This window comes from Sus scrofa, chromosome 6 (genome assembly GCF_000003025.6).
Source record: "Sus scrofa isolate TJ Tabasco breed Duroc chromosome 6, Sscrofa11.1, whole genome shotgun sequence".
Taxonomy (NCBI): domain Eukaryota; kingdom Metazoa; phylum Chordata; class Mammalia; order Artiodactyla; family Suidae; genus Sus; species Sus scrofa.
Genome location: NC_010448.4, coordinates 125,337,923 through 125,365,784, shown reverse-complemented (window position 1 = coordinate 125,365,784; position 27,862 = coordinate 125,337,923). Strand labels below are relative to the sequence as shown.

Below are 27,862 nucleotides of genomic sequence, written 5' to 3'. Positions count from 1 at the left end.
ATTGATTTACATGCAGCTGTCCAGTTTTTGCATCACCATTGCTGAAAAGACTTTTTCCCATTTTATATCCTTGCCTTCTTTGTCAAAGATTAATTGACCGTAGGTGTCTGTGTTTATTTCTGGGTTCTCTATTCTTTTACATTGGTCTGTATGTCTGTTTTGGTACCAGTACCACATCATCTTGATTCCTGTGGCTTTGTAATATTGCCTGAAGTCTGGGAGAGTTATGCCTTCTGCTTGGTTTTTGTTCCTTGGGATTGCTTTGGTAGCATATAAATTTTGGGATTTGTTTTCAATATGTTTTAAATTATTGATTAGGAAATTTTAGATCTTTCTTTGAAACAGTTAAAATTAAAATGTATTATAATTATCACAATACAGTTGAGTTTTTTTTTATTGGATGTTAAATAAATGATTGGCTGTATGTGAAATATGCTGTGAATTAGTTGTGCAAGGAATAGTAACCCTAGACAAAAATGAAAAAAAAATTCGTATAGGATTAGATGTCTAATGAGTTAAATGATGAGTTTCTAAAATGCTCTTTGTAGATGAAGGTGACTATAAAATATTTTAGTGTCCTCAGATGTATTTTCAGCAAATAAGAATGTGACTCAGTCTTCCAAAGCTTTGAAACTAGGTATACACTTCTTAGTAATGTCTATACATGACATTTTATCATGCATGCTTTTCCATAATATACCAGTTCCATCAATATTGAAAACACAGGAAGGAAGCATTTTCCTTGTTGACAGTCTGCAGCTGACATACGGGACTCCTAATCAGGTGCAAAGGCCATACTGTCACTTAACTACTCACTGTGAGTCAAAAGAACTGAAGTCAATTGAAATCCAATGTTTATGTGTTCATTCACTCAGAAATATTTATTTTCTATTCTACATCAAGAAGTTTTTCAGGAATAAAATATGTTGGAGGGAGAGATTCAAAATACTAGATTAGGAGTTCCTGTGATGGCACAGTGGAAATGGATTGACTAGGAACCATGAGGTTGCAGGTTCGATCGCTGGCTTTGTTCAGTGGGTTAAGGATCTGGTGTTGCTCTGAGCTGTGGTGTAGGTCACAGATGCAGCTTGGATCCTGTGTTGCTGTGGCTGTGGCATAGGTCAGCAGCCATAGCTCCAATTGGACCTCTAGCCTGGGAACCTCCATGTGCCATGGGTGCAGCCCTAAAAAATAAAAAAGCAAAATACTAGATTAGCTAGTAGAAGGTGGATGGTAGGGGTAGGGGGAATACCATGTAGATATTATATAGAGGTGAACTTTCCTGGAAGAGGGATTTCAGATGCCTTCATGTGGAGGAGTGTTTAGCAAATCCAGGAAGAGGGAAGCGGTCAATGTGGTTAGAGTGATGGAGGAAAGGGAAGAGCAGGGGAGATGAAGGAAGAGAGTAACAGGAATCTAGTTCATATAGGAACCTGTAAGTCACAGTACAAAATGTGAGTCATAGTAAAGCTTCACTCTGAGTGAGATGAGTAGACATTGGAGAGTTTTTCATGTCTCCTGCACCACATATAGATACCCCAGTTTTCTTTTTTAATAGACATTCTGGATCATCCCTGTTGCCTATGAAAATACTCAAGGTACTATTTGACCTTTGAAGACTGGACACAGCAAAGCACTTTTGGAGAGCTTGGAGTCAATTTTCAATTACATAATCCAGGATAACTCTACTTAGAATTTTCTTCTGAAAGTATGCCCTATTTAGAAAATTAAAATTTGTTAGCAGTTTTTGTTGTAGATGTGAATGGAAAGTATTAGGATTTGAATTAGGTAAGGTAGTATCTAATTTATTTGGATTCAATAAAATTTGACTCCAGAAAAGAAAAGAGTGAAAAAACCTAATGATTTTTTTTTTTTTTTGAGGCATCACTTGATGTGAAGCTTGTTGAGGTTTACAGAGCACAGGCTTCACAGTCAACAGACCAAAACTCAATCTACTTACTCATAATATGTTATAACTTTGGTTCAGAGTAAACCACTTTGAACATCAAGATCCTAATCAGCAAATGGAGTTGATGGTGCCCATGTTATAAGGCTGCTGGGAGGAAAAAAATGACACCCAGTATAAAATATACCTCTTGATGAGTGGCGGCTATTAATGTTGTAGCAAATATTTAGATAGAGAATTTGACTATGAGGAAAAAATATTCCCACTGAAGTTAAAAGGCAAAATCTATACATTGTGGACTAGATCAGACATTAGAGAGCTCAAGTCTTCTTGAAAGGGACAGATTCTTTCTTAAGCTTACAACAGTTTCCTGTGACCTGAAAGAATACAGAAATTGCAAGGAACTGAGTCAGCCATGGGGGCGTAAGTTTGAAAATTAAGAACTATTTGGGTATACATTGGCAGTGCCTTTCCAATACTGCTCCAAAGGGAGAGCACTTTAGGGTTTTGGGTGTTCTGGTCCCTTTGGCAAAATCATTCCATTAAATGAATGCCACAGAAGATATTTAATAGATTTCATGTGCCCTGGTCCTATTGACAAGATCATTCCAATCACAGATGAATATTAATTCCATTAACTGATTCTATCTGAATTTAATAGTCACACATTTTGATTATTATTTCATTTTCCACAAATACCTGTCCCCTAGGAAGCAAAGAGTTAGTCACATAGGCTTTGTATATTTCATTTCTTATGAATGGAATTTATTCTCCCAGTAAAATATATTGTTTCCTATGAATGAATAAACTGATATCCTGAGTTTATTACTCAGTCTTATAAATTCGGTTAAAATGAACATGTTTGAGAAAAATGGATGCAGGCAAAGTGTTCTGACAAAGGCATATTTCTGAGCCAAAAGGATAAGGGCCAGAACCTGAATCATTGTGAGGAAATTTACCAAGAAAATCGATACCACTCTGTGAGATATCTTGGAAGGGACACTGTCATATCTTTCCTAGATAGATATGATACTTCCTCTATACAGTCTAGGATGATCTTGTTTGAATTACTGTAAATATGAATTTCATATACTTGTTTTGCATCTCTACCATGTAGCTAGCATTCTATTAATCATTGGGGACAGAAAACATTTTATTTTATTTATTTATTTATTTGTCTTTTGTCTTTTTGAGGGCCACACACATGGCATATGGAGGTATAATCAGCCTTTTCCAGAGCCACAGCAACGTCAGATCTGAGCTGCATCTGCGACCTACACCACAGGTCACAGCAACGCAAGATCCTTAACCCACTGAGCAAGGCCAGGGAACGAACTGGTAACCTCATGGTTCCTAGTCCGATTCATTTCCTCTGCACCATGACGGGAACTATAGAAAACATTTTAGATATGGTGTCTGCCTCCAAAGACTTCAAAGTCTGCTAAACTCCTTGTAAGCAAAGACATTCTGGAGACAGATGGCTGTTGTGGAGACGTACACGTATATTCAAAACTTTAAAAAACAGTTTTGAGGCATAAAATAGTATGGCATATTCTCGGGAAAGCTCAATTTCCTATGCTCTTTTTGAGCTCAAATAGTCGAAATGTAATTAGTGTGTTTTTTCCTTCTCTTGATTCTCTCAGGTTTTTACATACTCTTTGTCTTAAATGTGTGGAACAATTAGATTTCAAATGTCTTAGATTTTCTGGTTAGATCTTAATTTCAAATAATGTTTCCTTATTTCAGCAAACGATCAACATTCCCTAGAAATTATTGCCACAGTTTAATAATAAAATTGTGTTCAACTCCTAAGTATCTTTTTTTAATTCAGAGAAAATTTAATTGTGTGCCTTAAAAAAAAAATAGCATACCTTATTCATAGTGCCTACCAAAATGGCAGCTACAAAATAGATGTCCAAACAGTAAATGACAGTGCATGGGTTGATTTTCAGTATATAATAGTAATTTAAGATAAAGACTCATTATAGACATGGGAAAGTATTGGACTTTCATTGTCTTGTCATATGATGACCTATTTCATGCTATGTCTCATAAGAGAAGCTGCATCACCATCATTGGCCATCAACACCTCCTCTGTGGAAAGTCTTAACTGCATCATCAAGGAAAAGCCAGGAACTACATTTCCCAGAATCCCCTTTTCTGTTATAGTTCCAGATTCAGAAGGTAGAAGGAAACAGAGGTCATTATTCTTGGGAAATTATAGAAGCCAAGAGGAGCAGCTTTTCAGACTCATCTATGAGCTCCCACTCTGATGCAATACTGGGATAATGGTTGCATATTTCTGTAAACTTGCGAAGTAAATGAATTTCTCAGCAAACCATTCACTTCAGTGTTTCATGCCAAAGTCATTAATGACTTATGCCAACCTTGGGACTGCAGCCATTCTGACCTTCACTATCATTGCTCTTCTTTTATGTGAATAAGACTACATTATATTTTTATTCCTGTAATTCTTAGAGAGAGGCTTTGACTCCATGGCCAAAGCTAGACTAATTTACAAGGAGAAGGAGTTACACAAAAGAAAGACACAAATGACTTTTCAGTTACTCAAGTGAAGACAGCATGGGGGTTCAATTCTACCCTGACAGCCAGGGAAGCTTAAACTAAGTACTTTCTTCTGATGAATCTCCCTTGGAAATCATAGGAAGAGCTAACACACATACATCCCTCAAAGAGGTCTTTCAGTAAAGAGGCTCAGCCCTAAGAAAACCCAAAGAAAGCTCAGCAAAATACCTGCTTCATGAATATAATGCTCCAAATAGCATTTTTCCCCAGCATTTTCAAAAGAACAAAATTGCATAGGGCAGAACTTTTTCCAGAATTAAAAATTAACTTAGATGTCAAAATAAAACCCTAGAATTTAATTTATCATAAAAGCCATATTCACGAATAGAATCTAATGGACCAAAACAGATAAAGCAATTAAATGGGAAATGCTATGAATTAATCTTATTTAAAGAGGCAGTTTAGATGGAATTCATATTTTTAAAGATACAATAACCAGGAAAAAAAAATAAAGCCTTCCCAGCTCAGCTAGTGGTACCATAATTTAAAATAATAAAGCATCATTAGTACCCAATTTATTCATTTTCTTCAGGTACCATTTGTTAATTTTGACATTCCCCTCTCAATTTTGATTGCCAGTGACTTTCTTCTCTTTGGGGATATTTTACTTTTTTTTTTTTTAATGCTACTTGCTAAATTTTAGTGGTAATAGAGTGCAATGTAAAGTGAGAAAATATTGAAGCCCTCAAAAAAGTTCAAGCTTAAACACAGTGCTTCTAGAATATTCTATCAAATAATCTTTCCATGCCTTAGTTTTTCCCATCAAGTGATAAGAACCTCATATAATAATATAGTGGTGAAAACAATCTTTAAAAACTCTATGTCATCCTAACTATCACTGCTACTATTTTGTTAATAGAGTGACAGTTTTATTATCTTCTTTTTATAAGAGTTTTTATAATTAAGATGTATAACTTGATGTTTTGATTTATGTATATATTGTGAAATGATCACCATATTCAAACTAATTAACTAATTAACATCTATCACATTAACATTGTTACTTTTTTCATAATGAGAACACAAAATCAACTCTGCGAATTTCAAGTATGTGGAGATTTAATGTACAACAAATGACTATATTTTGATGTTTGTTGTTAGATTTTCTTTAGTACTGTAGTACTGTTTTATTGGCCATGTTCTCTAGTGGGCTTGGAGGCAGATCACCCAGGTTCTCATCCTAACTCCATTACTTCCTAGCTCTGAGATCTGGAACAAATGTGTTCCCTCTGTGACTTGTTTTCTCTCTCTATAGTGGGGGCATTAACAGTACTTGCCTTAAAGAAATTTCTGTGCTGCTTAAAAATATTTCACAGGGAAAGAGCTTAGAATATTTGTTGGTACATAGTAAATATTCAATCAAGATTAGCTATTTTATTATTATTGTTTTATATAATTTTATTTGATTTTACCCTAAATACATGTGTTATAATTCAAATAATTATTTGTAACTTTTGTAATTTTGCTCATGCTTATAAATTTAAAAGCAGACTAATAAAAAGAAAAACTCTAAGCATTATCTTAGAAGATCTTAACCTTAAAAAAAAAATCCATCATGGAGTTCCCACTGAGGTGAAACAAGATCTGCAGAGTCTCCAGCCCTGGGACACAGGTTTGATCCCTGGGCAGGCACAGTAGATCTGGCACTAATGCATCTTCAGTGTGTAGGTCATAGAAACAGCTCATCTCTGATGCCTGGCCCAGAACTCTATATGCCGCAGTGCAGCTTGGGAGAAAAGGAAAAAAGTCCATTATAAAATATGGTAAACCCTAATGTTTATGAAATCTCACATTAACAATGTGATTTAAAACAAATCAACAGTGAGACCGAGTGAAATTCTCCTCCCATCCACATAATGGGAACCCGATACGTTCTCTTCTATTTACTTTACCTCATAGGAAAAGCATGCTTAATTAGGACACAACATCTATTTGTTGTTATTTCTTCTCTCTTGTTTTCTAGTCTCTCTCTCTCCAGAATATTTACATGTTATCAGCAGTCTTCAAAACCAGCCAGCTGCAGGTGGCCTGAACTTTGTATCTTCCCCTTTCCTTGGATTCCCTTCTCTGCACTGATCCAATCCTATTCACCTTTCAAGATGGTGTCTGTGTTCCTAACACCTTAGCAAAGCCTCCTCTGTGCCTTGACTCCCTCAGAGGTTTCTTTTGTGAACCTCATAGCAATTATAATGGGAAAACTTCTGGTTCATATGATTTTAACGCCACACACACTATGTTTTAAAACACTGGGTATAATCTGTGAATCATATATCTAATAACACAAATTACCAACTAATTTTTTTACTGTATAGTTGCTTAATTTGTAAGGGCTTTTTTTTTTTTTCCCCACTGAATCCTTCCCCTTTCCTCAGTCTCTATGGCCCCTCTCATGTTATGTATCTGTGACTGATAATGAAGTCTCTTATCACCACAAAACTTTTTATTTATTGAAATGAGCTCTTACATGTTTTTACTATCAACATATAGTTTCTTAATTGTTACTCCTTGGTTAATGGAATTTCAAAATTAACACTAAAATAAATAGCAGTATAGCTAAAGTCAAATTTATTTATATAACAAGTTTGGTTTTATAATCAGTTTTGCTTCTGCTATGGTATTTAGAATAGTATTTAAGAGTGGAGAATAAAATAAGTACATTGATTATAAGAAAGCACTGACTCCATTTTATCTTCCAGAAAATGAATAGAAGTCTAGAATATTTGATAAAGGATAAAGAACTATGAGTCAGTCATTGAAGAGATATCTCTGAAGTAACAAAACCCAAAATAATTACTTTAGTCATAAGGAGAAAATAACTGGAGCTGCCTAGATTTATGAATGTTGTTTGAGAATGAATTATGGTGGCTTACCTGAGAAACAAAATGGGTAACCAAAAGTGGTTGTTCAGATTGTCAGGCAATGTTATCTTGCCTGGGTAGATTTCTTAGAATTGAGTCACAGACAAGACAACTGTGGATTAATTAGACAATTATGGAAAAAGAAGAATTTTGGAATAAAATAATCAGTTGAAAATATAACGTCACAGCTGGCTATAAAGAGTGAGATAAGTTTACCATGAGGAGATATAGTAAAACCTATGAAAGCTTGACCAAATTAAGTAGAAACATATATTTTATGAAGTAGCAACAATACAGAGTCCAAATTTTTTTGCAGCATACACAGATTCCTAATTATGATTAAATTTTGTTTGGCTTACATGTGCATGAAGTAGCCACTTGTTAAAACTGTGCATCTGGAATGTGTAGTCAGGAGTGAGGGAGTAGATTTTTAAGCAATGTATAGGGGAGAGGCATGGTATGCTGAAAATTGCAAAGTGAGCACGTTTAATTCTGGGAGATAGACAGTTTGAAGGATAAAGTTTTTCATGCATAGGAACCTAAAAGACACAAAAATAGTTGAGGGTTTCCTATAAAGTAATTCTGGACATAAAAAAAACAAAAAATGAATAAATAGCTATATGAAAAGTAGATATAAAACAAGTGCTTCTTAAAAAATAAAAAATTTCTTTTTTATTGTGGTAAAATATGCATAGAATAAAATCAACTGTCTTAATCATTTTAAGTGCACACTTAACCAGCATTTAATATTTTGAAGACATGGTGGAATAATCAACACTCTCCATTTCCAGAAAATTTTCATCATTCCAAACAGAATCACTGAAGCCCTGTTTCCTCATTCTCCCTACCCCTAATAACCTTCATTACACTTTCTGCCTGTATAAGTTTGCCTATTCTAGTTACTTCATAGAAGTGGAAACACAAAAATATCTGTCTTGTTGTGCTTGGCTTTATTTTACTTTTTATATCTTCAAAATTCAATCATACTGTAGCATGTATCATAATTTCCTTCAGTTTTAGTGAATAATATTCTACACTTTCGTTTATCCATTCATTTATTGATGGATACTAAGGTTGCTTCCACCTTTTTGCTATTATGAATAATGCTGCTATGAAATTCTTTTGGCTATATTCTCAAAAGTGGACTTACTGGATGATATGGTTAATTCCATATTTAGCTTTTAGAGGAATCGCTGGACTGTTTTCCACAGTGGCACCAACATTCTCACCAACAGTGCACAGGAGTTCCAATTTCTCATATCCTGGCCAGTACTTCTTACTTTCCACTTTTTTTGATTAATGACACCTAGTAAGTATGAAGGAGTAAATTACATGATTCTTAAACATTAATATGGAAAGAAGCACAAACATAATCTTCAGAGGAAATGCTAAGTTCCAAAGCATGACATATTTGTAAAAATGTAGCCAGAATCCTCATAGCATCTCCAAGACCTTCCATAGTTTGACCTATCTCCATCCTCAAATTAGCCATTGCTAAAGCAAATCTCATTAGGGACCCATAGATAAGGAGTCACCATTTCCTGTAATAAATAAGTGATCAGTTAATTTTCTTGCTATTTATTGATAAATGCTTACCATGCCTCTCTTTTTGGTAGATCATTCAGAGGAAGTGAATTATTTTTGCATTGATAGAACTCACAGTCTGTGAAAGCAAAGTTGAACAGCGTAATATGACAACATATAATTAGATGTTGGAATAACATGGTGCTAACTATAACTGCTATAGTAATTATGATGAAGGAAGACAAATAAAGATGTGAGGAGTACTTCAGAATAGAGACAAAAATTGAGTAGGACTTTGAAAGATAGGAGGGATTTATTTAAGTGGAGGATGAAAAGGTGAACATTCTGTTAGTGATGAAAACCATGAACAAAGGCATAGAGATGTTGATATTTGAAGGGGATGCTTGCAGAATGTAGACAACAAATTTAACAGAATTGAAATAGATATACTAGGATGCTGTGGGAAATATGTAACTGGGAGTCAGTTTGTGAAGGTCCTTGATTATTTAAAATCATATGGGAACCAATAGCACATTTCAGCTGGTGGGCATTGAGGCACAATACATCTCCAGTTTGCCTAGAATAATGCTGGAAAGAAGAGCACACACTTGTCCTCTTTGTTTCTTGTAGGTTGGGTCAATAAAACCAATTGCCATTTACCTGGAAGTGAAGATTATCTGATGAGAATAATAGATGTGGTATTTATAACACTATTTTTTTTTCCTTTTGGATAGAGGGAACTGGCTTAAGAGTATAGATGGGAGATTTCAGTTGAAGTTATGAACATAAAGCTCTGCTCCTTTCTCATCCAGTCCTTTAAGAATGTTTTGAATCTATACTGCCTCTAAGCAGTAAATGAAATTTTATTCCATTATCCAAAAGCTAATCTAAAATGTATGTGATAATGTTCTGCTTTTACTCTTCATGAAAGAACAACTACTTTAGATACAGATTTAGAGAAAATTCTCTTTTCTAGAATTTCAGAAATATATTTTATTCACTAAAGAGGGGGATAGAGAAATCCAGTGCAAGAGGGAAAATGTACTAATCATGAAACTATAAAATATAGGATGCTTTGATTTTTCCCTAAAGTCATTTTTTTATAATAATAATACAATCTGAGAACTGCTATAATGAAACCCAGTTAAGGGAAAACTGATTCTTTTTTTATTTTTTATTTTTTTCCCACTGTACAGCAAGGGGATCAAGTTATCCTTACATGTACACATTTTTTTTCCCCACCCTTTGTTCTGTTGCAACATGAGTATCTAGACATAGTTCTCAATGCTACTCAGCAGGATCTCCTTGTAAATCCATACTAAGTTGTATCTGATAACTCCAAGCTCCCAATCCGTCCCACTCCCTCCCTCTCCCATCAGGCAGCCACAAGTCTATTTTACAAGTCCATGATTTTCTTTTCTGTGTAGATGTTCATTTGTACTGGATATTAAATTCCAGTTATAAGTGATATCATATGGTATTTGTCTTTGTCTTTCTGGCTCATTTCACTCAGTATGAGATTCTCTAGTTCCATCCATGTTACTGTAAATGGCATTATGTCATTCTTTTTTATGGCTGAGTAGTATTCCATTGTGTGGAAAACTGATTCTTGGGAGAAGAAGGAACACAGTGGAGCTTTCTTACCCATGGCTTTACCCTTTTCTCACATACCTCTAGGTGGTGGAAGATGAACTGACAAACAGAATGAATATCTGCAAACACTTCACCTTGAACCTGAGACATGGATTCTGATAGCCATGAGTGTCCAGCCATGGAATTAAGAAACCACTGCTCTTTGCAAATATGGGCAAACACCAGGGACTCATTTAAGGACTTGGGGATCATGAAGAATCTGTACAACATAAAAGTCTTAGGAATAATGTTTGAGAAATGGAAAAGAAAATATATTTATTATAGCACATGTTGATGTTAGATTCCCAAGCTCCCCTGCCTTTAAATTCATGTCCAAATACACAGCATTGCATATATATTTATACATAACATGAAAATAAATTACATTTTGATTAACAATTGATAATACTATGCAGTGATTGCCATTTTCTCACTTAAAAATACATTGTGAAAAACAAATTTGAATAATGGCAAATGACAACAATAATAATACATGGATTATGGGAAGATTTTTAGCCAGACACTGGTAGATCTTTCTGATTATTTGTAGAATTGCCTTATTTTTGTTGTATAGTTTATCCCATGACATGTATATTTCTTTTTTATACTTTGACAGGTGCTGCAACAGATATTCATTTGCTTATTTGTGTGATTTTTTTTATCAGATAAATGTTAGGAAGACATACAACTGGGTAAAGAATTGTATTTCCATATTTTGATGGACACCATTGCTCTCCAAAGAGATTTTATCCATCTACACTCTAGCTAAGAATGTCTAACAGAGATTGTTTGCTCACATGTTCATCACACCAGGTAGCTATTAAATAAAGTTTGCCAAGCTGGCTTAAAAAAGACTCCTCTTGTTTTAATTTGATTTGAACTATCTTTCTCTTTATTTTTCTCCTAAGCTTCAGTGATACTGATGTTCACTCAGTAGTCTAGCCTGCTGTACCCATTTACACCCCAGGGCCTTTACACTTGCTAAGCCCCTTGCCTAAATGAGCTTCCCAAAATTTTACAAGACCAATCCTAGATATTTCTCTTTAAAAAGTTTTTAGGAGCACCCAGATACATACAATTATTAACAGACATAAAGGGAAATATTGATGAGAATACAATCATAGTAGGAGACTTTAATACCCCCCTCACATCAATGGACAGATCCTCTAGAGAGAAAACCAATAAAGCAACAGAGATCCTAAAGTTTTTAAAAATTTTTTTTCTTTATTTTCTTTGAAATGCCTGAAACTATCTAATTTATCAGTTTATCTTTTCCCATTAGAATATATGTTCCTGCAACAGAGCCTAGACTTAATTTTTTCTTTCCAAATGTATAATTATCTCCTTCAATATCATTTATTGAATAATCCATCATTTCTTCTTCTATTTGAAATGCTAACTTTTTCATCAACTGAATTTTCTTGAATTCCTGAGGCAGTTTCTTAATTCACTCCTCTTTCTGCTGTTAAGATATACATTCCGTCACAGAACCACATTTTTCAAGATATTGCATTTTTAATATCTTTTGATATCTGAGGAGGAAGGCCTTTCTTCATAATATTTCTTTTACAAAATAGGTTTGGCCAATTTTTAAATAAGTTTTAATAACCATTATCAATAAGACAAATTGGTAATAGAGAAACGCACATATTTATTTTTCAAATCTCACACTATGGATCCTGTGGGCCCTCACTCATATTAGGGCTGATGGTGTTCAGCATCCGTTTTCCCTTGGAAACTCTTCCCCAACTTCCTTCTTCCACACTTCTCTGACCATTTTGATTAGGAAAATCCTTTCTTCTGACAAAGTTGAATTTTATTTGGGTCAATGCTCCTGAAAAACAACAAAGGTTAAAAATTCCCCTGTTCTTTTTATTCTAGAAATAGTTTACCGCACAAAACCACTCTTCCTCTTATGACACACACAGTATAACTCTGGGATGCCAGCCTGCCTGCCCCCTTTGTTCATATATGATAAGAACAGATACACACCGCCAAATTCCCATTCTTTACTCCATAAATGATTAGCTGAACTGTTTTGTCCACACCACTCAATTGGAATAAAGCATTTGTCAAGCAAACTTCTGTTAGGAGACTCCCTTCCTCCGATACCTGAACTTCAGCCCACCCTCAATCAGAGCCAGAATACATACCAAACTTATCTTCTCCTCCTGAGAATAGACCAGCTTCCAGGCAAAACATCCTCTGATCTGCTGTCTCATCACACTAAACCATTATCCCACTCTCAATACTCTGTTCTTTTTAGCCCTGTTTACTCTTCCCTATAAATGAAACATTCTTTTGGCCTCACCATATAGATATTTGCAGATCTTATGGTCAGACAATTTTCCATATGGCAATGATCCCCTTTTCTTTATTTGATAGACCCTTTCCCCACTTTGTGATAATCCTTTCAAAGAAGGTCTCTCTACCAAGTCTAGATTTGGTTTCTATTTGATAGTTCTCTCTTCTCTCAACAGCAGTTGCATCTTTAGGCCTTATCCTTAAACCCTTTCTCTTCTTATTCTTTCACCATATTTTTCACTGTTTCTTAGAACCCAGATCCAAAGTCATTATCAATTTATAGCAGAGGAAGATGGTTTCATGACCTATCCCTGAAATGTGAAAGGAACTATGTGGCATCCAACTTCTGGACTAGCCGTAAAAGAGAAGAAAAAGGTAGGTTTTTGCTTTTAACTAAAATACAAGTCTGTATATTTACCCATAGCTTACATGTATCAAAAGCTTTCAAAATATACATTCCCTTTATTCTAATAATTCTGGTTATAGAACTTGTTCTAGGAAAATACTATGATATAACCAAAATTTGTTTAAAATATGCACATGCCTGTGATATTATTTATAACAAGAGCAAAACTGAGAAAAGAAGCAAACAAAACTAAAATTTGACAACAAAAATGTGGTGCATTCCAAGAATGAACAATCTTTAATAATTTATTTGCAAAGAATATTATACGACATGGAAAAATGTTTGTAATATACCAATAACACACAATACATTAGAATTTTAAAAAGTAAAGTCTTTCTTTAAAAAATCATTGCATGTATGTATCATTTATGTTTTTTATATTTAGTATTTACGCATGTTTTTTACATTTTAAAAAGTGTACATGCTCTTTTCTACATTTAAAAACATTTGTTTCTTTGTTTTGCTAAACTTCTGGTAAACATACAGGAATTGTCCTTGTGTCATTCTCCCACAAAACGTATCCATCTGTTATCCGCAGACAGATTTTTGCCTTGTCTCTCATATAGGAAAAGTCATTTCTCTCTCCTTGCTTCCACCCTGTTATCTACAAGGAGCATCTAATATCATTGAAAGCACAGTTGAGAAACAATGGTAATAGTCAATAAGGAGCCATCACAGATCCTTGAAATTATATGAGCAAGGTTTTAGTTTGCTTAGCACAAGGGTGAAAGAGGTAGGGGCACAGAGGGCCTTAGTTGTCACATTTGGCTTTTTACAAATTTAAATCCACCTGGTTGAGTCTAGAGTTCTTAAATCCTCTTTTCCACAGTCCAGAATGAGCCTGTATTTTTCGGAAAGAACTAAAGAGCTCTACCTTGTCTTTATAGTAGTTCTAGAACAGGTAAAATCCTTTCTTATCTATTAGAAATATAACACAAAATTTGATATGTTATAAAAATGATACTTCAGTAGTAAATAAAAATAAATCAAACCAAGCAAAACAAAACAAACAAATGAAAAGAATACGAAGGCCTGCTTTCTTCTCTACTGAAGTTTGCAACCTACAAAGAGGCTGACACCTTAATAGAAAGACAAGATAATTCAATATGAAATGTCAGATAATCTATGGAAGTGCTGTCCAATAGAAGCATAATTTAAACCACATGTATAATTTTCTAGTAGTCACATCAAAAACGTAAAAAGAAACAAGTGAAGTTAATCCTAACATTTCAATTAACCCAATTTTTCAAAACTCATCAAAAATTTCATTTTATTATGATATATATATATGTATACACACACACACACTGATTAATGGGATATTTTACTTTTTTTAAAATTTTTATAGCCACACCTATGGCATATGGAATTTCCTGGGCTAAGGTTTGAATCAGAAGTGCAGGCTCACACCACAACCACAGCAACACAAGATTGGAGCCACATCTGTGAACCATGCCGCAGATTGCGGCAACACCAGATCCTTAATCCACTGAGCGAGGCAAAGGATCTAACCTTCATCCTCACAGAGACTACATCAGGTTCTTAACCCACTGAGCCACAATAGGAACTCCAGGATAGTTTACATTTTTTAGCATTAAGTCTTAAGTATGAATTCTGCACTTGTGGAACATCTTGATTTGAACAAGCCATGACACAAGTGCTCGATAGCCACATGTGATAGTGGCAACCGTTCTAGACAGAACAGGTCTGTAGCAGGGTAACATAACAAACTAAAGGAGGTAGAAGGGGTTATTTTGAAGTTGGAGACCCAGAAAATTTTCTTGGAGGACATGGTGTTTCAGCCATGTCTGCAAAGATGAGGCAGAGAGTAAGAAAGGCAATGAGGGAATGGGCAGAGCATGAAAGAGATAGAAAAGACAGAAATACAGTCTGTCCCCTGTGGCTGAAGTAGGCAGTTCATGGGGTCAAGAGAGAAATATAGACAGGGAGGAAAATTTGGGCTAGATTGTCAAATTTTTCTAGCTTCTTCCAAACCCTCTTCCTTGTCTTAAAGAACAAACTTTTTTCTCCAAAGAAAGCCAGTCCCTAGCAGGCTCACTCCCTTCAGAGTTTTCATCAGCCGCCTATGACCTAGTTAACCACTGATTTCCAACTGAGGCTAGTTTAGCTCAAGTCCCGCAAGCCATCTCAGAAGCAAGCTCGTGTTGGGTTTGTGGTGTCTGAAGAGCTGTGAGCAGGTGCCAGGGTCTCGCGTCTGCCTCAGCATGGCTAATTTATGAGTCCCAGCAAGTCAGCTAGAGGAAGAGAGAGCCTACATAGGGGACCCTGCTAATTGGCCCTTTCAGTTCCTGGCAGGCACTACTGGAGAGAAGCTCCCTGGGCTCAGACTTCTTATGTCCTTTTCAAAAGTCAGACAGCTTAGGTCGACAAATTAAAAAAGAAAACAAGTGGGAAAAGCACCTAGCTCCAAGGAGGGGCTATCACTGGCTTCCCCCAGCTGTGTGGCCATCTCCAGACTCCAGAGGAACCCTGAACCTGATAGAGGCTTTTGTTCCTTGCCAGCGGAAAGGGAACAGGTTTCTTGCCCCTCAGGCCAATCGATTGAGACTCAAGTGTACCTGATTCACAAGTTCAACAGCTGTTTGGAGCTCAGGTGCAACTCTGGCAGCCCAGAGAGGGGAGTTGCCAGGGCACAACTCAACTCTGTGGCTCAACTCAACTCATGTGGTTAGGAATCCACATGAGGATCCGGAGATGAGGATGCTCAAGGCACTATAGGGAACTTCACGAGGAGGTGGCAAAAACTGAAAGAGGACTAATGACACATCATTGTTCTACACCTTGCCCATGCCAGCATCTTGGAGTAAAATAATGTGAAGAGCCTTTATCCCAGTTGCTACACTAGTTGCTGATGTCTTGCCCATCTTCTACTTTTGTCATTTATTTGACCAGGTTTCACCAGCATCCACTTTTGTTGTTTATTTGACCTGGTTTCACCAGCACAAAAATGATGCTAACTGGGGCTGGTGTAGTGTGAGTGTGTCTGTGAAAGGATTCATGTTGCTTATTCCTAGAAATGGCCTTTGGCTTAAATATCAGTTGAAAGAGTGGTTAGTTTTGGTATAAACTGAAGACTTATTGGACTAACCCCTCTCCCAGAGTTTGAAACAGAGTATAAAGGGAAACACAATCATGATTATGTCAACAGACGAAAATACTTGAATTTCCTTCAAAGACTTTTAAGCCAGCATTGGCTGGTGGAGATAAGAAAAGGTATTGTATATCTATATTATCAATAGATTGTGGTTATGAGACATACACAGATTAAAAATTGGGCTGGCCCAGAAAACCCTTTTAGAGAAAGGATCAATTATTTTCTTTCCTGATAGCATTATGGTCCAACAAGCCTGGATGCAGAGTTGATGATGAGTTAAGACCTATTACATTTGAACATAATACTGAATATAATCCCTTAACTTTGCCTGAAGTTATTACTATTATATATTATTTTAAATAATATTTTCTTATTTCTCATCTAATGTTTTCTCCCCAAGAAAACTGAAAGTAATATTACTAACTATAATCTAACGTTTATTAAGTAATCACAAGTTTCTGAGCACAATACTAACAAATTACCTGTAAAAGTCTTCAGACTAAGAGGTATTAATTCAACTTAATTTTTGCATTCCTTTTGAATGGAAGTTTACAAATGTGTGTGAATAAACTTGTATTCTTTGTTCAAGCCTTCATTAACTTAATCATCTCTGATTCTGGGCTAGCCACTTAATATTACTCAGCCTGTGTCCTCCTCATAGGCAATGCGTATTCCAATGACCCACCAGAGTGAATGATAAACTTTCACATATACTATTTCACTTTCTCACCCCAACTATATGAGGTAAGTGTCCATTTTATAGATGAGGAAACTGAGACCCAGACATCATAAGAAACTTGTTCAAGATCAGAGTCAGGAAACCTGTATGCCTGAACTTGGCTCCACGTTTCTGATTCTGGATACTGTGGAATTTCCCCTTCATTATCATCTCAATGGCTAACATGTTAGGATTCCCCCTATATGATATCTGGTGACTTGAAGAATACTTTGCAATTTTGGCAGGACCACAGATAGCAAGCCACTTTGCTTTGAGAGCAGGAGCTTTGGAGAGCTCTGCTGGGTTGAGAACTCCAGCTCCTCTGTTGGCTGTGGCCAACCTCCTGGGCCCTCTAAGCCTATGTGCCTTCATCTGCATGTGGTAGTTGTAGCAGGGTCTCCTGTATAGGATTGTTGAGACCATTAAATCTGAGGCCTCAGCTCAGTGTCTAACATTATTAGAGTAGTTGATCAATATTAGTTACTATTATTACGATATAGAGAAGGATTTTAGCTTAGCCACATAAAGTCTGCCTGTTAGGGTAGTATGACCTAAAACTCACTTTAGGTCAGAGAAAAGAGCTACAGGAATGACAAGGGCCACATTTCCATGGACAGAAAAGCCCATTATTTCCCTCTATTTGGTTTGTTCCCTTCACTGAATACTCTTGCTTTGGAATAACTACTCCATGTCCCAGCTGGTAGGGTACTAGCAGAAAGTTGAGATTTTGGTCATGTTAAAGTAAATTACATCATTGCAGAATTGAGAAAGAGAAGAAGAAAAAGAAATCCCTTCAATCACATCACATTTATAAAATACTCTGGCTGTGGGCTTATGTAGTGTCCACATATTGATAGTTTTCTTCTAAATTATTGACTGAGTGTCTCCAACACATTGTAAAACGTCTGCTGATGTGCAGTGACATGGTAGGGTAATTCTTTAAACCTTATTCAGCACTGCACACATTCCTGTCTTTGTGCATACAGAGCTTTAATTTTAATAACAGTAAGAATGTAGAAAAAAAGCTAAGCACAGCCCCAAATCAAGATTCTCTTCTCCTGCAATCTCCTTTGGAATTTCTCAAAGTCCAAAATGCAATTAATCACTCCTGTGAGAAAATTTGGAATAAATCAATACATTTCATCATTGCTTTAATTATCCTTGACGCTGTTTGAAGACCAAAGTTTCCTGCTTTGGGAAAATAAATGAATAAACAAAGATTTCATTAAGACCCCACTCACTCTCCCTTTCACTCAAGATAGGGCTCTGGACAAAGACACAATACATAGATATGGAATTATTTTTCCTCTTATCCATCTCCCTCCTCACCCTCTCTCCTTTTTTTTTTTCTCCTTTTCTTCTTTATTCTCTCCATTCCTTACTTCTTTCCTTCTTTCCATTCATTTTCTCTCTGTCTCTCTCTTTCTCCTTTTCTAAGGAGGAAATTAGAAAGTGGTTTTCTTAAGACTTCCTGACCAGCAAGTGAAGCAAATAACAGGCACTGAGCACACAGACTAATTCTTAATTTCAATGGATGAGACAACGTGAAAGGGAAAGGAAGATGGTGGTAGTGATGAGGCAGTTGGAGTAAGTTCCAGCATTCACCAAATCTATCATTCAGGACATTCAAGAGTGAGGAGGGTGTGGATTCAAGACAAAGGCACCAGGCAGACCACTCTGAGTAGATGATGCAGCCATGTGCATTGAAATTTGTAAAGAATAAACCCTCTATTTTGGAGCCAAGTCTTTGGATTCCTGAATTTATTGTAAAATAAAACAGATTCAGCAACTTACATACAAACAAAATACATGACTGACTTACTATACGGCAATACTCCTTACCCACCACATGGTTAAGAAATGATATTTTGCCATTTAGCCCAGAAGCTTCTCTATGGGCTGAATCTCAATTCAGCCCCTCTCTCCCCATCTCCAAAAGTGACATCTTTCATGATTTTCTGAGTAATTACTTTAATAAAACCATAAAGTCATGTAGGTATGTGCATCTCCAGATTAGTCTAGTTTAGTCTTGCTTGGGCTACAAGTTCTCCCTCCATCCCTTTCTTGTCTTTATAATTTATCTGTTGAAAATCTGGCTCACTTGACCTGTAGAGTTTCCCACAGTTTTTGTGCAGCTGAATGCACACTCATGGTGCAATTCAACATGTTCTTCTGTCCTTAGAATTCCCTCCAAATTGGCAGTTGGGATCCAGAGAATGGCTCAAACTTGAATTTAAGCCCCTTGAACCAAACTCCTTTATCTGCATGTACTAACAATTAAAGTGAACACATCTAAAGTGCATGGCTTTGTTCTACAGTTTTTATTTAAAATTACCTTGATTTGGAGATGGTAATGTTTTCTGTGCTCTCTGCAATTCATATCCTATGTAAAAAAAATACAAATTTAATGACTAAACAACCCACTCCTGTATTAACTCAATAGATATTTATTAATCTCTTATTAGATGCTATCTATACACCCCAAAGTAACACAAACTCCATGTTCCCATGGGTTTTATTTTCAGTTGGAGAGACATACCATAAATACATGAGTAAAATATCAGATAAATGGATTTTAAAAAGGGCAGGATCAGGGAGATTCTTGAAAGATTGATGAGGAACGAAGAGGGCCATGGTGAGTATGTGAGTGACTAGAAGTAGATGAGGTCAGGAAGCTAGCAAGTGGACAGATCATGAACCAATTTTCTCTTCATTTAACAAAATTTCATTTAGAGCATCTGTGTCTAGAGTCTACTAATTCCATGCACAGTTAAAGAGAAAGGGTTGGAATAAAAAAAAAATGTGTTTGAAGCTAAGAAGTGCATGTTCAGCAATCAAGGGAATTTAAAGACAGGCACTGAGTCACAATTGCATCTTCCTATCTTACGTACAAATAACCATGATTCAAGGCAGAATGCAATCAATGTTACATCATTAAAGGACCTTCAGAATTCACCAGAAAGCATTTTTCTGATTGTGACAATAGAAAACCTTCCAGAAGGAAATAGCAGTTGAGTGAAGCATTGAGAAGAGGTGGGCTTTTGAAGTTGAGGGACCCTAAGTAGAGAAAGTGCTATGGGCAGAGATTCAAATAATATCCTGAACGTATTTTGAGAATGGCTAGTGGATCCATTTGACAAGATTTGCCAAAGGAGTTGTGGACTGAAAAGGAAGGTAGAGATTAGACTATGGATGAGTTTGAATGCTGTGATAAAAAAATTATGCTTTAGAAAGGGGAAACTTAAGGAAAACATTTGAGCTAGCTTGATTAAAATGGAATAAGAGGGATTGGCCAAAAAAAAGAGGTAGTATTTGCAAGAGGAATTAATCGAACAATATACAATATAATGAACTAATCCAGAGCTGTGAGAGACTAAGGACCTCAGTGAAGGCAGAGGAAATTTAATTTAAAGAATAGGCTGAAGAGACAGGAAGTTTCAATTTCAGTTAATTAAGAATAAAGTGTGAACACGTGCTATAACTTCAGTTCTAAGAGCTAAACACCTGCATATGGGAGTATAAATCGTAATGTAGAAAATGAATGCATATATATTGTGAGGTATATTATTTTACATATTCAATACACAGTTGGCCTCCATATCTGTAAGTTCTGCATCCATGGATTCAACTAATCATGAATTGAAAATATTAAAACCATTCTAGAAACCTCTAAAAAGTGAAACTTGGATTTACTTTACACCAGCAAATATTTAGGTAGCCTTTACATTGCATTTATAACTACTTATATAACATTTACATTATTTAAAATATCATATGAATCTAGAGATAACTTAAAATTTATAGGAGAAATGTGTGTGTGTGTGTGTTTGTAGGTTAGAAGCAAATACTAAGTCATTTTATATAAGGGGCTTGAGTATCCTTGGATTTTGGAATCTGCAAAGGGGCCTAGAACCAATCTCACGCACTAGTGAGGGATGACTATACCTAAATAGGGTGTAAATTTTTCTGGTGCTACTACTAAGCACATTTAAAAACTTACCTGTCTTTAGTGCCTTTCTTTTAGAGGTATATTTTCTAAAGGATCAATTATAAAAATGAATTATGTACAGGTAATAAGTTGAAATAATACTTTGTGTCTTTTTAGGGCTGCATGTGTAGAATATAGAGTTTCTGAGTCTAGGGACTGAATTGGAGCTGTAGCTGCTGGCCTACACCATAGCTACAGCAACGCCAGATCCAAGCCACAATTGCAACCTACACCACGTGGCAATGGCAACACCGAATCCTTAACCGACTGACCGAGGCCAAGGATTGATCCTGCGTCCTCATGGATACTAGTCAGATTCATTTCCACTGAGCCACAATGGAAACTCCTATATAAAAGTTTTCTTATGTTAACACATTTGTACTTTACATATGTGAAGTGTCTCTGGTACACCAATTCTGCATCCAAATGGTTAAGAAAGCATACCTGGAACCATATTGCTCAGACTGTAATTCTACTTCTGTCCTTACTAACAGGAAAGGTAACTTGAGCCTCAGTTTTCTCATTTGGTAAACTGAAATCATTATGTTAATAATATCTTTTTTCATATGAAGGATCACATAAGGTTAATATCTGAAAGCACTTAGAAACTGGCAGAGCAAGTGCTCAGTAACTATTAGCAGTTTTTGTTCTACAAGTAATCTTTTTATGAAAGATTCATAGCAGTGGATTACTAGGATACCTGTGAATAGGATCGTTCTAGGTGTGACCCTCAGTGTCGTAAAACTCAAAATTCACTATAGTAAATGTACAAAATTAACTTCAATAGTGATCTTTGATTAAACCACCAATCTACTTCAGCCACTGGGAAACCCATTAGTGTTTTGCCTAAGGGCTGTTATGGGAGAAAGATCAGTGGATCACTGCCAAGCTCTGGTTCCACCATCAACAAACTGTGCAATTGTGGACCAGCTTGCCGAGACCAGCTCAGCAGGATGGGGCTGAAGAGTGGGTGCTGTGGAACTTAAGGAAAGAGCCAACACAAAACAAAATACCAACACAAAACAAAACACAGAGATAGTAAAGGTGGGAACCCGGGGGACTCAAGGTCTCTAGGACCAAGAGCCCCACCTCAAGAAACCACACTACTTTTATTTTACTCTTTTGAGGAGATCACATGAGGAGGGGCTATGGGTGGATAATCAAGCAAGAAGATTGGAAAAACATGTCTCGCCACACCAGCTGTTTCACCTTCCCTGGGCTTCAAGCTTGTATTAGTAAAATGAGGACATTAGATGGAAGACTTCCTAGATTCATTTCAGATCAGCCTTTATACATTTTTATTGTCTTTATCTTTAGACTACATTTAGGAAATATAGAAAAATTGTAGCAAAATGAGTTGTTTATCAAATGCCTTACTTCACTGAAAGTACACACACACAGCATAGACTGTTTTCTCTTTGTTTATAACACTCCTTGATATAGGAAGTTGAAGTTGTTTCCTATTCTGTCTGTTGTCAGTGTCAGGTGGCACTGATTATACAACTTTTGGTACATAGACTTTATGATTTCTTTGGCTTTTCACTTTAAATAAATGCATGTTGACATGAGAGAAGATTACATTTGTCATATTTCTTCTTATATAGATTCCTAGTCTGGAGGAACAACTGTAGGGCAAGAAAAATGCAGAATACATTTTTATCCCTCAGAAATAATGCCATGAGATGGGACATACAAACCTTTTTTATAAATGGTATAAGCATACATGAAACCTCAAACCAATACTATACACAAGCAAACTGAGAATGTATCCCAAATCTTATCTAAATAATTTCAGAAGGGGAAAAAATACCTCTTCTGTCTCTGATATCACAGAGATACATGTGCTGCAGGAAAGACAGTTGAGTCCTCCTAGAATATCATCCTACATTTGACATTCATTTCCACATTCCACATTCATTCAGACCTAGAGTTTGGCAAATGCTGTCTTTACTGGATACCTAACAACAGGAAGAATTACATTAATGTGAAGATCCTTCCTTTGGAACTAATGTCTTTAAGAATCTTGACATTGGAGTTTCCTTGTGGCCCAAAGGATTAAGGATCCAGCATTGTCACTGCAGTGCCTTGGGTTGCTGCTGTGGCCCAGTTTTGATCTCTGGCTCAGGGTGCCATGAGTGTGGTGAAAAAAGAGAGAGAAGGAGAGGGAAAAAGAGAGAGAGAATCTTGACATTAAACTGAAATGATGGAAGATTCATTGACCTTTAGATAAAGAGGGAGTGGTTGACCCATGCAACTTTTGAACTACTTCGGCCTTTACATGTGAGCATGCTATGTCCTTGCTGGTCAGTCTTTCAAGCTCTACTTCTTACTCCCAGTATCCTAAAGCATTTCATTCCATGTAACCCACAGCTGCTATTTAGAGAGCTCTTCTTCATCCTTGGCTGACCTATATCACCATGTCACTTTCACTGGTCATAATTTCACACACCAGAGCTCCATAGAACAAGTTGAATTTCTCTTCCAAATGATGGGATCTCACACATTTGACACAAAGTGACCTGGAGTTCTTGAGTTTTCTTGACCTTAACTTTGAGGAGTCCTCATAGACAGGAATAATGAGAGCCTCTCCCATGTGGAGACACATTAGGATTTAGAAAGGGCGCCAACCCCAAAAAGGGATGGACACAAAGGTGAATAAACCATATCTTGTAAAAGGAACAACTTAATTCATGAAAATATCTGTGTTTACTTACCATTTGCTGTTATATATCTTTTGTACATGTTAAATAGTTTAGCTTTGTCTTGGTTTTGATATAGAGCACTAAAGGAAGCTAATGTGTCATTACAAGGGATAGAGTGTTACAAAAAAAAAAAAAACCAAACACTAGAAAACATCATTGATTTTTTCATAATTCACTGACACCCTTCGAAAAAAGGGAATATCACTTGTAGATTGCAGGAAGCGCTGATCATGTGCCTCTCACCCCTGCAAGGTGAGTATCTCTGAGTATCCTGGTGAGTACCCTGTGCCAGTATCTTAGATTATAACTTTTTGTATACACTTATACAATATTTTTTTCAAAAGATAGCCTGGTGGAGAAGTACACATTTTTAGAGCTGAAGTCTCCATGAAACCGACAAATTAGCCAATTTTAAAATCTGTGGACCCTCACTTAGGCAATATTATCAAGCAGAGGTGTCCAAAACCTACCTACACACACACACACACACACACACACACACACACACACACACCACATACACACACACACACATACACACACACACACAGAATGGAGAAATGAGAGAATTTTTTACATCATTCATGGTCCAACAAATCTATTAGATGATTAAATTTGCGTGCCTTATTTTTTCCTTTAAGTGAAAAATCCCCCTTACATTTTCTTGCCTAGTACTATGCCATAAACAGAGGTGGCCCAAGAAGCTTGTAAAGACAAGCTTGAGGAAACTCGATAAGGTGAATGCTGAATCACATTTATACTTATTTGGAAAGGTGAAGAACCCATATTGTATATTGCAAAGAAGTCACTTCCAATGTTTTGTGTTAACAAATCTGTAAGCTGGGGTTTCTGCTGTGGCACAATGGGATTGGCAGTGTCTCTGCATCTCTGGGATGCAGGTTCGATCCCCAGCTGGCACAGTGGTTTAAGGGTCCAGTGCTGACACAGATCAAAACTGTGGCTCAGGTCACAACTGAGGCTCAAATCTTATCCCTGGCCATATGCTTGCAGGGCAGCCAAAAAGAAAACACAAAACAAATCTGTCTCATTTTCTCTCTCATTGTATTACATTCTTCACTTCCCAATTGAAGACTGAGTCATAATAATAAGCTCATATTTAGAAGGGTATGTAACTCTAGGAAATGTAAATTGGTATAAATTGTTTTTTTTTTTTCCTTCCAGCATCTCATCAAAAGAATAGAAATAGTTGGTAAAAGAGAAAATGTAATGTTTCCTGGAAGAAATGCTACAATGCCACAGTGAGGGTATCAGGGTAGAGATAGCAGGCCTCAGGAATGTGGCAAGAGGGCATCTGAGGTGGGCTCAGATGAAGGTGTGTGCTCTGGTCCATGCAGAGCCCCTCAGAGTCCAAGAAAAGAGGCAGTATGGGTCCCTGCCATACTTCCCTTCCCCTAGTCAGAGAGCACACAGGATCCAGGACTCCCGTAGGTGATTGAAAAGAAGAAATTATTTTTAAGCATTTTACTTAAAAACATATATTTCCCTCTGTTTACATCTGCATATATCTTCCCACTGATGTGGCAGCTTAAATGCTTTATTTACTTTTTAAAGCTCTAGAATTGGCTTTTAAGTTGTGGTTATAGCTCCTGTCCTTTTCCAGATGTGATCCAATTGTACACAAACATAAACAATTAAAATGGCAAGATGAGGTGGGGAAAAGGGCAATAAAAATGGTCAGAGTCAATTAAACCAGCAAAATAAAAAAAATTAAACCATAGAATGGTGTACACAATAACCCATATTTTATTATTTTCCCTTTACAACATTATAAAAAATACATAAGCCCTTGATGAATGTGTGTTTCCTTGAGAAAGGTGCTCTATGGCTCAGAGGCGGATTGGCAGCATGTGATGTGGGCAGCTGTAAGGTAACAACATGTTTTCCCATAAAAAGCAGAGGAAATAGGCACATAAATTCCATATAAACTGTCAGTGTGTCAGCTATGCTAACACTAGGGGAGTCGGTGCCCTGGAGCTACGCTAACTTATGCACCTTCATTTTTCAAACACACACTTCTTGAATTCACAAAGCTAAGCTGCAGTCAGGCTAGTTTTTTTCTTCTTTCCCATCTAGCAGTTGACCCCACCCCAACTCCTTCAGATAATCTCTTGCTTTAAGGAAGCAAAGGCAGAAGACACTCATAAAAGAGGGAAGAGGGTATCAAGAAGTGATACTTACATTCGGTTGCTGTCTTGGGTCCTTTGTGTTGAGCACCTAAGCTCATTGAATTGAATTTAAAGGGCATCACAGTGCCCAGTCTGTGATTGTAAAGGGCAGGAGCACAGATGAAACTGGGACGAGTTCTTTTTTCTCCCTTTTTTTCCTCTCCCTCCTCCTGTTTTCTTCTCCTTCTCCTTTGTTTTGACATTTCTTGGTCCTTGGGTGAATTCCAGGATACAAATTAAACTTAGTTTATTTGATAATAGCACCCAGGACATTAAAAAAAAAAACAAACAAAAAACAAAACAAACAAAAAAAAAAAAACCACTTTTCTGTTGCTGGTAACTTTATATATAAGGTTATTGAAAGTTAACATCACAGATTTGAATTTAGAATCTTTTGTCAAAATGAAGCAGAGTCAAAGCTTCTTTCTGCTTCCTGTGTGGAATGTTCCAGGTTTGCTGATATGTGTGCTTGAGTGGAGGTGTAGTAACCCTGGGGTCTAGATTTTTTATTCCTATTTTCAAATTTCTCTATTTGAAATTTTAGTAGCCATTTTGCAAAACTATAACTGTACTCAAACTCCAAATGTCCCTGATATCATGTGAGCTGATGTTTATGCAATCATGTAGGTTCATTCCTGCTATGGTGTGGACATTAATAAAACACTATAATTCATTTTTAAAATCTGTACTACTTAGAACCAATCTCAGACAGCAGAGGACTTCAAAGCAACACATATCCAAGACTGCCAACAAAATCATTTCACTATAAGACCTAATCACTCATTAATTAACCACTCTGCATCACAAGATCATGATTAACATTTGCATGGTGATTAACTATCATGCAGACTGAAACACTGAGACACAAAGGTACAACAGGACTCTTCATGGATATCTGAAGAAGTAACTGCCCAGGATTTAAACTTTAAACTATGGATAATTCTATCTACATATCATTTTGGTATGAATCTTCAAGGTCTTTTACACCTTTAAACTGTTTGTTCATAATCTCAAAACACATTAAGAGGGAGGTATAGTGTCTGCCATCACAAATGATTGAAATGATAATAATAATAGCCTTTAGAATTAAAGAAAAATAAAGCTGGGCGAGGCCAATTAGTGAATCCCATTGATTTGTCTTCCTTCTCTGTATTGCTCAACTCTCCATTTCAACCTATTTGTGTAACTGAGAAGCTAACTTCTTATTTTCAGAGTCAGCTTTGCATATGGGGCCTCTCATGTTCCCAGCAGGCATATCTTACACTGCTGTCGGACCAAAACGGTTTAAGTTTAATTATCTAGATACATTGCTCTCTGCAGTAACCTCACTATTGTTCTCCCTGTAATCTACCACATTATTAATGCCAGATTTTTCCTATTAGCTTTTAAACTGTTCTTTTACACTGCCACCAAATTGTTGCCAATAAAAATCCCCAAATGCCTAAAGGTTATTTTAAACCCAGTATGAGCAGTGCTGGTTTCATTTCACCATTTATTTTGTTGAGTCATTATCGTTATGCATTGTGTGAACTTATTGTATGCATTTTTTATGCCGCTGGAATGGCAGTATATTTTTAACGAGCCCATTTTAATACTACCATCCTGAAAAAAAAAAAAAAATCATTAAACCCAGGGTTTAACAAGGACTGTGCAAACTTCACCTATCGTCTCTTCTTGTGTCAAATACTGTTGAGTGATAACTTTGGGAACCTAATATATTTGGATATCTTGGCTTCCATTTCTTTTAGAGCTATAATGCATACTAAAGGATGCTATAAAAGAACATTTTCCTTGCAGTAAGTGTTCTCTGCCTCATATTCTCTAGTTGTCAGATAACAAAAGAGCTCAGGCATAGAATAAACTCCTTTATAAGTGTCAAAAAAATTTAGGGCACATGGCACATATCTTAAGAAAACTTTTAAGTCATTGAAAATCTA

The 27,862-nt window shown here is 36.3% G+C and overlaps 1 long non-coding RNA gene across 1 annotated transcript; it reads right to left on the bottom strand.

Moving 5' to 3' along the window:
• Nucleotides 11,687-26,077, bottom strand: LOC110261442. The gene is made up of 3 exons (XR_002345522.1): nucleotides 25,939-26,077; nucleotides 19,385-19,432; nucleotides 11,687-12,340 (listed from the first exon to the last, which is right to left on the bottom strand). It is a non-coding gene; the product is annotated as an uncharacterized LOC110261442 (long non-coding RNA).